The sequence below is a fragment of the Corvus brachyrhynchos genome, unplaced genomic scaffold (assembly GCF_000691975.1).
Source record: "Corvus brachyrhynchos isolate BGI_N302 unplaced genomic scaffold, ASM69197v1 scaffold162, whole genome shotgun sequence".
Lineage (NCBI taxonomy): Eukaryota > Metazoa > Chordata > Aves > Passeriformes > Corvidae > Corvus > Corvus brachyrhynchos.
The window spans coordinates 4,334,301-4,344,715 of NW_008236696.1; the positions used below are offsets into that span (position 1 = coordinate 4,334,301).

General features: G+C 42.8%; 1 long non-coding RNA gene across 1 annotated transcript; it reads right to left on the minus strand.

Annotated features, from left to right (window-relative positions):
• Positions 1–6: 6 nt before the first annotated feature.
• LOC108444869 lies at positions 7–10,206 on the minus strand. The gene is made up of 3 exons (XR_001859580.1): positions 9,794–10,206; positions 5,960–6,135; positions 7–670 (listed from the first exon to the last, which is right to left on the minus strand). It is a non-coding gene; the product is annotated as an uncharacterized LOC108444869 (long non-coding RNA).
• Positions 10,207–10,415: the final 209 nt, after the last annotated feature.

A 10,415-nucleotide genomic window follows, 5' to 3' on the forward strand; every position in this document is an offset into this window, starting at 1 on the left:
AAATATAAAAGAGGCAAGTGTGATTGAAAGTCAGGGGATATATTTAGATAGAACAGGATTGTGTCCTGTGTCTAGTTTCCATGGTGTCAAAGTCTTAGCTAAATCCTCGTATCATAAAAATAAAACTAGACAGAAATGCACTGTTTTAATGTGTCAGAGGGGCAGTAGGATTTGAAGATCTTGTCAACAGACAAAACAGACTAGTATTATTCTTTTGTAGGAATCAGCACACAAAAGATACTACTCAGTTGACCACAAATACAAATGTTGAGAGACACAAGTGAAAGAATGTTTTGTGCCATGTGTGTAAAGGACTTTATGTAACATACACTGGGTTTAAAGAACCCTGAGAAAGGCCCACATTCTCCTAATATTAAGGGTATAACTTCAGGCTGAGAGGGAGCAAAGTTGTTCAGATCCTTAAAGCAAAATGTTCTGCTGTATTAGTTGTGAGAAAAAGACATGCAGCATCCCACTGAGAAGCAAGGCAGAGGAAAATACGTCTACCACTCCTCCATGCAGACCCCAGTCGATTTACCACTCTTTTTTCATAAATCTTAGCAAATATCAGTGGCTGAATTTCAACATATGCTTCTTTTTCCTTCTTTTTCCCCCAGAAGATGTGAAAACCATGAAAATGCATGAATACTTTATTCCTCTTTTTTTAAACCTGGAGAGGAGAAAAGAGGAGAAAATTGATCAGAGGACACATTGCTGCTTACTTCCATGTGTATGTGAGCATGGTTTAAAGCAAAGATGGTCTTATTTTGAGGAAACTCTTGTGTGCACACTGCAGTATTTTAGCAGTCCTGTCCTCAAGTCTATTGAAGTTACACAAGCCTAGGGAAGGCAGCAACTCTGCAGTAACAAGCTGTGGCTTTGCACTCGGGCTAATTACTGCTGAAGTCCAAGAGAGCCGGATTATTTCCTGCCAGAAAGTGCTTGAGCTGCAGCAGAATGAATCCTGTGTGCAAAACCATTTGTGTGAGTTTTACTGTTTTCCATCCTGAATCCTGAAACTGAGGCAGAGCAGAAATTAAGCAACTTGCCAGAGGCTGAAGAGAGGCACAGACTACAAGGGGAGAGGGGTGGGGCTGGTGACTCCCAAGACGAATTCATCACTTGGCAGATTGTGCTGTCCTACCAGCTTGCATTGCAAGGAAAATTAACTACCTAAATGAGATGATTTTGAAAGGACTTTTTTTAGCATCTCCCTCTGCTGTTTTTTTGGTAGAGGAAAATATGGGAAGTTAGCCAAAACCGTGTTCCTGTAATGGCCAAATGCTATTCAAGCACCACTACTAATGAGAGCAGGATTTGGCCCTCTGTTTGCCCTGTGCTCTTCTCTCTGCTCTATAATATGTGATGGTGGATCAGGTGTTACTCATCACTGCTCAGAAAACAGGAGAGGCATATTCACAAGAGAAGCTCTAAAACTCATTGAATTCACTGTTAATTAGGAAGGGGAGAAAGCTCTGTGCCTAACACTCTTGCTGAATTCTTGCAAGAAAAAGTCCAGCCTCAAGTATATTTAATTTTTACTGCCAAGTTAAACCTTTGCACAAAAAAAAAAAAACCAAACCTTACAATGGAAATGCTGACAGGTCCTTAACTATAGTAGCAGTAGCAGTCTCTGCTATAATAAAGATGTTGCATGTTATCAATAATCCTCTTTTTGCCTGAATCCCTGTCTTTCTAAAGAGAAAGGGCTTACTGACTGGGCAAATCTATTTATAAATTTTGTCTTGGCACAAGAGGAGCATATCAACAATGCAGTGGAGATCTGGTGAGGCAGCTGGCCTGACTGCACGCAAGCAGCAAGCTGGGTGTAAAAGCAGGGCACTTAAATTTTCTCTCTTTCCTCTAACAAGATTGAGTAAACTCTCACCCTTGGCTAACTGAAGAGTTTTGAAGGGCTTTCACAAGCTGCTCACCAATGGACAGAGTCATCTGAACTGGGAGCCAGGGTGTGTGTATTTGTACCCCGTGCTGAGATACGTGCACCACGGCAGCCCTGGCTGATAAGGACAGCCCCTCCTGCAGTTGGATCACAATTTGCTCTGAAAAAAAAAATGGAGGAAAGAGATAAGATCTCAAGGACTGACTTTTTTCCATCTCTGTGTCATTTTAAAAAGGTGTTTTTCTTTGGATACGCTATGGTGGATTTTACATCTGTTCACTCCTAAGCAAAGTCTTGCAGAGAAGATGATGGACTTATTTAATCAATAGAACAAACTAACCAAAAAAAGTTGAAGCCCTGTCCTTTACTCTCTTTTCACATTTGTAATACTCTAGTAAAATTGGACTTTTTCCCTTCAAATGGTAAGAAATAGAGAAGGCGATATTCCTTAATGTTCCTGTGTACCTGCAGCCATGCAATACCAAATAATTGTCCTATTTTCCCAGGACTTAGGCCCATTCCAGTGTGACAGAGAATAAAGCCACTTAGATATTTACTAAGTGACCGTGTTGCTGTGAGAATCAAAGCTTTGTGAGTTTATTTTTTCTCCCTTCTGCTGTTACAAATGGTTTTGAAAATCCCACTCTGAATGTATATGGCTGTCCTCTATTACATGGATGTCAAATTTCCCTCTTCTTATACCCAAAGGCTAAAGTTTACTCAAAGCAAAGAACAGCAAGGATCACATTGCTCTCATCAAAATAGCTTACAACATGCAACCAATAAGTAGGTCACTTATCTGAATGGGATACTGTATAAGTAGCATGTTTGCCACAAGAGACTTATGAGCGAGTCCCCTATGGTGCACATATAATAGTCTGTCAGTCTGATTCAATTCCCACAGATGTTTCAACTAGACCTTGGTTTAAATGGGGCTGGATCAAGGGGTGTGCATCACATATGAACTGTGGATGGGCCTTTTTCCACAAGGGCTTACTGAAGTCGCTAGGGATGTCACAAAAGGCCAAAATTGATTGTATAACTTTTTTCAATCTTCACAAACTACTTGAATGATCCAGACATATTCCTGCAGAAAATGCAGGGGAGGAGAATAATGCACATGGCAGCGTTAGCTTGGGGCATCGATGAACTGTTCAAATCTTGCAGATGACCTGACTCTGACCCTTTTAGCAACTAAAGAATTTCTTTTAGGTTTGTCTTCATTCTCTGCTGGCTTTGGAAGAATTGCTCAAAGTTGGGAGGAAAATGACAGAGACAAAATTCCCAACCAAAGCAAAGGAATTCTGAAAGTCTTTCTGGAGAAGCTGTAATTTAGGGAATTGTCTGCTGACTGCTTTTGCTAATGGAGCACATTACATCCAACAGCAATAGTTTGGGAAAGGAGTTGTGATTCCAGGCTTGGAGGTGCTGAAATTCTCTTCTAGTGCTGTGTGTTTCGGCAGCACTAGAGGAAAATCTCCTTCCCTCTGCAGTGAAATTCCATGTAGGGAAGAGCATGACCCAATGTGTTTAAGTTTAAATTTTGACATGGCTTACGTGGAAGATAACCTTTGACTGCAAGGGCCCAGCAAAGCACTCACTTCAGGAATCATCCAGCTGAAATCTCAATGACGAGTTTGCTTCCCTCTGAGTTTTGAAGACTGTGACTATAATTAGGAGGTGCCTCTGATGGATTCCACCAACACCTCTTCCCCAAAAGGACAGAAGTCAGACTTGTGTGGCTAGTGGGAGATCAAGTGTGAAAGCCAAGACTCCAACTGTATTGCAGTGGACAACCACAAAGAAGGGGTCAGCATCAACACTAACTTAAAACTATTTAAAATGCTGATAACGAGACAGAGAGAAAGAATTGGCACTGAGAAAAGATTGTTCTTCAAAGACAAGTTAGTTCTTCTGCAGTTCTCATTACAGAAATTGCCTTGCTTTGGGGAACTGTTCTTCAGTGGTAGAGTACAACATTTTTAAGTGATTTTAAAAAACACAACACTAGAAAAAAACCAGCTCTCTTTGCCCTTTGCATAACTGCTTACGTTCAAAGTCTGGTGGGTCAGTCTAGGGTAGAAGAGTTGAGCATTGAACAGAACTGAACTAGAGCAGACTGCTGGACTGGACACTACAACCACCTGTTGTTTTGTAAGGGAGAGGAGATGCCTCTGGATGTATTGCCCTGGGTATAGTATCTGGAGTTACCTGATTTCAAGGAACATAGAAAGGAAGAAAAAAGTTGTGCCTTACTAGATGCTCCATAAACACCTTCCTGATTCCACTCTCGCTCCTCACCTTGATGTTGTTCTCCTTACAGGCAGCACAGGTTTTACACAGGTCTACCTTTTGCCCTCAGTATTTGCATAAAATTTCAGTGCTGAAAAATATGCTTAAACCAACTGTTCTGGTTAAGGTGTAAAATTAATTGTGATCATCACTCATGCCTGGACCAAGATACTTTACTTTAAATCTGTGTACAGGAACCCTGGGTGCTGCCATCACAAATTATGTGTATGTGGTGTGTCACAGAGAAGGAACGTGTGACCAGGACTTTCATTAGATGGCAGATTTCCACACTAAAATGAACATTAGCAATTTCAGCCTCAAAAACACTTCTTCCTAAAACAGTTAAAAGGCACTGAGAGCAATAAAGTATTAATCATTAGTAAGAAGGTAAAATCATTTCTCAAGGGGCATTTTGTGGTGCTACAGCTTTGCCTTATGCACAGTTTCCTATCTCACACTTCCTTCCTCATTAGGTTGGCATTGGGATAAAAGAGCAGAATGGGTCAGGAGGTCCTGTTCCAAGTAATTAGAGAGTTGCTTCTTTTATCTAAGTGTACCTTGTTAAAGTGTATCAGTGTCAGCCAGGTTAATTGGAACTGTAATACATAATTGATGCTAATTTATGGTTGTTTTTGTTCCAGGATGCTGATGCAGACCCCAAAGTAAGGATACAGTTTTCTTGTTATTAATTATATACTGAAAACCAATATCACGTTGGAAGGAGACCTACAACTTACTATGTTCTATAGATTTTCTGCCACAAAACCCCTTGGTTCACTTTTTGCATTTTTTTTTTTCAAAAAGCTCCTACTTAGCCTCAACAAAAAAAAAGTAAATGTTTATTTGTTTTCATCCATAAACTTACTCAATGGAAATGTTCCTCAACTGTGCTCCTGTAAGGAGGGCAGGACTCCAACTCTGTAGCTGAACTATTGTTCCCAAAAAATGCTTTTCCTCCTCAAATTGACAAAATATCCATGAAGAAAGAAGTAAATGCTATTGCTGCATTTTAATTAATTTTAAAAGTGAAGTCAGGGCTGTGCATTGGTGGAAGCTATGAGAAGGAAACACCTAAAAAAGGTGAATGAGAGCCAAGTGCCCTGAACCTTTGAAGCACATGGATTTCCCCATCTGAGGTTTGGACTGCCCATGGGATGGAGGAAGCAGCTTTTCCTGAACAGCATTATTTAGTGTGGTTGGAGGACTGAGATTTTCATGGTGGTGTTTCATCTGAGGCACCTGGGAGTCTTTTTCCCTTGCTGCAGTGACCAGGAACTACAACAGAGGGGGTGTGGGTCAGTCTGCAGATCCTATGTAAGATACGGAGCTGCTTAAGAGAATCGCAGGAGGTGTAGGATGGCCGGACCATGCATTTTTTTCATAGTTTGCACATCTCAGATTCAATGGCTATGGGCTCTCAGTACTTGTACAGGCAAAACATGAGGAATACTTTTCCCTCTTGCCAGTTTATCTGAGATTTTAATCAGATTTTCTCTAAAGAGGGTTCTTGTAGCATCTAAGTACGGCAGGGATTGCCCAGATAATATGCTGTTATCAGATGTCCCTGCTTAGACATATCCAAAAATAATGCTGTTTCTGGGGTTAATGATGGTCCTGCAAGTACACTGGAAGTTCTCCTGCTCCTGTATGTTGCCAGATATTTGAACTGGTTAGATCTGATATGTGTACAACTGGTTCCTCCTTTAATTTGTTCCTCAGTTGATTTTGTTCTCTGGAAACCAAATGTGGCATAACATGATAACATACCTGTCGTGGGTTATACTGGAACATGACACAACATGTGTCAAGTTTCTTTTGAACTTTTCTGAGATCAGGTATCAGTCAAAAGAAGGTCATTTTAATTATCAATGATTAATTAATTAGATGATTGTTGGACAGATGAATCCAAAGATTATATAGCACTCTTAATCAGTGTCTGTAACCTAGAAGAAAAATGAAGATTGTTAAGATGAAAGAATGGAAAGATTGTTGCTCAAAATGTGAGTTATTTGTGTTACATTTGTGTAGCACTTTAAAAGTGATGAGGTGAAGTAGCATCTCTCAGTACAACCTCACGAACAGTGGCAAATAATTAGGAATCACACTGCATTTCAGAAACTACCTCTTGATTTAAATATATTCCTACCCCATTTTGGTTTTTAGATGTCCAAACTGAACTATTTTTATTCATGCTGCTATTTAGGGATTTGAGTGCTGTGTAGAGCCAGCCTGCGCCAGCAGTCCTTGCCCAGTTATTCCATGTGGATCCTCCTGCTGATGCTGCTGGCTGGGATGGCTGGGGACCTGCAGGGTAAAGTGATCCTGATCAAATCGCAGGCAGCACTGATCACATAAGGCAAGGTGCAGACATTGGAATGGGGATGGTTTAGCAGCAGAAAAATCCTTTTGGCCAGATTGTTTTTAACAATGCGTTGTGTGTTCCACAGCTCCGTAAATGCTGGGGCGCTGAGGCTACTGGTGCTCCTTGCTGGCTCTGAGCTGGACAGTGACCAGTTCAGCCCAGTCGTGTGCACAACTCAAGCACTCCTGTGCCCAGTACTGTACACAATCCAAAGTGTGGCCAAACTTCAGTACAAGAGCATTGCCTTTGAAAGGACAGCCTTTTGGAGACCAGTTTACCCAGGGAGGAGCTCAGGGGATGTTAGTGCTTTGCTTCCTACAGTATTTCACTGATGTAGCATTTGCCTTTGCTGCATGTGAAATGTCCACATTAGACAAAGGTCCACCACTGCCCCAGTCATGGTTCAATTCACAATGTGAGGGAGAAGAGGAAGGTCTGGAGGCCAGTCCATGTTTTCCATCAGCAGCAGAAAAATACAGAGGCACCACTGAGCTCCAGCTGCTGCAAAGTGATGAGGAGTTAGGAACTTTCAGTAATAAAACTGCATTTGTGAGTGCCCAGTCAACAGAAATTGTGGCAAAGAGGGCAGAGGGTTTGGCAATTTGATCAGGTTCCATGTTGCCTGGATGGCTCCATGGGCCAGTGTTTAATATGCCAATTTCCATGTGTCTATAACCACTCAAATTTCCTTGCACTCAATGCTCTTCGAGTACCAGGCTGTACAAGGTAAATATCTTCACAAAGTTTTGGGATCTCGAGTGGTTCTAGTAACTCACATGATGTTGCACCGTAACTTGCTGTGTAGTACTTCAAACATGGCACAGACTGGGTGGTCTTGGCAAATAAGAAGTGCAGCTCAGTATTCAGGGGTTTTTATTTAAGGAGTAATTTGAGTATCTAGCAGCACACTTTCCAAAGATGGTGAGACTGAGACAAACACCATTAAAGACTGAAGCAATCTTGAGGCTATAAGGATTGCATGAAAATCTCCCTTGGCTTTTTATCTCCTTATTCTCTCCTGTCCGAGAATTTCACAAGAGAAGACTGAGTGGAATCGATTAACCTCACAGAAACTCCAGCAAGTCTTAATATTCTCGAAGGAAGGTCACCAGGTTTCAGTTTGTGCCAGCACTCACTGTCCCGAGGTATTGAAGGCTGGGGAGCTGGAAGTGAACCCTGGTCTCCAGCAAAAGAACTGCAGGAATGTGCCAAGCGATTTGAATAGAAATTGATGTTGCAGTAATTTTTTTTCCTTTTTTTCATTTCTTTTTATTTCTTTTTTTTTTTTTTTGGAAGTTGCTCCTGTTTTCAGGACTGTGCTCACCTCAGAAAGGAGGCTGGGGAATAAGGGAATAATGCTTCACATGGCTGATTGTCATTTTGTGGCACAAAATAAACAGAATGGGGAAGGCAGCAAGTGCATTAGGGCAGGGGAAATAAAGAAGCATTTCTAACCTCTCGCAGCAATAGGCAGCAGGGCACATAATGAGCTCTCCTGCACTTGTGTGAACTAAGGGAGGTTGTTCTTTCCCACCTCCCTCCTGATGGCACATCTACTTGTGCCCTGTGGAGAGCAGTCAGCCAGGGTTAGCAGCAGATAACCCTGTCTTATTAAGTGCAGGGTCTGATTTTAGGGGTTTCTTATTGGATTTGATTGGAGGATTTTATTCTCCCTAATGGGTGGCTAAGTAATGTTCAGGCCATCACCTTGGAATTGGCTGGAGTTTTTCCAAAGTTGGGATGGAAACTGTCCGTTATCTTCATTGTAGCTGCAGCTGCTCAGGTGAGGAGCCATAGCTGAAGTAAATAGCCCTTAAGAAAAACAAACCTCCCTTTTTCCTGTAAATGCTGGTAGTAATTATAAACAAATGGATCATGAATTGTCTGGGATACCCATAGCTTTGCATCTGTACAGGCACATGCTTGGCATGGCAGACAGGCAAGTTGTGGGAATTTCCTTCGTCTCAGACATTTCTCAGCTCTTTCTGAGACTGCCTGCTCGCCCCTGCTGCTTTCTGCACCATATGTACTGCTTTGCATTAAATGAATAATGATAATGAATATATTACTGACTTGGGAGTCTCTTCAAGACAAGTAACATGCAAAAATATCTCAAGGTCACCTGTTTCTAAGCAGTCCCCCAAAGTCCATGGGTTTGTATTTTTATTTTTTTGTGGGAAGAGACTGTAGAAAACAAGGTATTTCACTTCTTAATAAACAGTTAACTCCAGCAGTGACTGAACAAAACTGGCTAATCAGGGTTCCCTCAGGAGGGCCAGCAAAACTGGGAAGGGTACCACTGCTCATGCCAGAAGAGTAGCTTTTATAGCTTCATCACCTGCTAGAAACACTTAAAGTGAGAAATACTCTCCTGCCTGGTCCCCAGCCCCGGGAGCAGCCCTTCCCAGCCATCACTGCCTTTGGAGGTCCTTACAGGTTTTGATTTTTTTGCCTCAGGGACACTTAAATTGGGAGGCTGTGCTTGCCACGAAGCAGATGCTGTTCCCTGGGGGGTTTTACTGCTTGGTGTTTAAATCACGCTGCCATTGCAGAACAGTTAGGTCTTTGTTTGGGTTTTTTGTTTGTTGTTTGTTTTTTGGTTTTGGGTTGGTTTGTTGGGGTTTTTTTTGGGGGGGGGCGGGGTTGGTGCTGTTTTCCTGGTTACAAGAGTCATGGGGTGTTTCTGCTGAACTGCCCTGCTTACCTGTCGCAATGTTTTGGCACCGATGGGCACTGATTGCACTGACGATGCTACAGGAATGCGAAGCTGCCGTGTGCTTTCCTGTGACAGGGTGATGTGCCCCTCGGCAAATACCGCCTTTGCGACCGAAATATTCCGGTGTTACACAGCACCCCTTCAAAGCCGGTCACATTAAATCAGTGGAGATAATTTATTTCAAACGTGTTTTTCTGTCCCAAGCTCTATGTGGTGCGTAGCTACATTTTTAAACTCTTAGCCTTCAAAAATTGATCACCAGAACTGGAGGTTTATTGAGCCTCTCTTGACAAGCTTAGGCTGTAAGTGGTTTTTACACCAATTACAGAGTTCGGCTCGAAAATACAATACATCTTGAAGACATTCCCGGGAAATACCCAGTGAAATGGTGCATATCTCAAATTTTCTCAACGTGTGCCCCGTTCCCCAAAGAGTTTGTAGCCGCTGTGTCGCAAACCTAAAGTGAAGGAGCAGATTTACGTTTCGCAAATGACCCTGTAAATGCCCCATTAATTCCACGTACCTGGTTAGTGGAGGAGGGAAGAGAACGGGTTTGGTGACATTTGAAGCGGGAGGCAGAGCCGAGCTCTGAGCCTGGAGCTCCCTTTAGCGACGGCGGCGGGCAGTGCACGGCTGCGGCTCCCGCATCCCGCCCAGCTCCCACCCCGGGGAACTGCTCACAGAAATCCCGGTTCTCAGCAGTGTTGACACGAATCTTAAAAGGAATCTCACTTTGAGCCGGGGATAGATGCCAGCGCTCCCAATTCCCACCTGGTAACAGGAGAGCAGCCGGTCCTTCGTTTAAAACGCTCCGGCGAGCAAAAGGCTGGACTCCTTCACAGGATGCGAGTCTGGGCTTGAACCCCCCAGCTGAGCTGGTTCTCCTGCTTGATTTAGAAAGCAAGTGCCTCTAATGCCGCGCTCTTAGAGCTGGGACTGGTGGGATTTGAAATGACGTTTTCCTTCTTTGGTCAAGTGGGTTACAAAAACAAGTGTGCTGTTGTTAACTGTGGGCTCCAGCCAAGGGCGATGGAAGACCTCAGGACCCAAGAATTTATCTGTGGAGAGTAAAAGAGGCCAGATGGCCTCTTTTGTCCATCAAAAGCAAAAGACAGGGAGGAATAATCTCCTCTCTCCACTGAGTG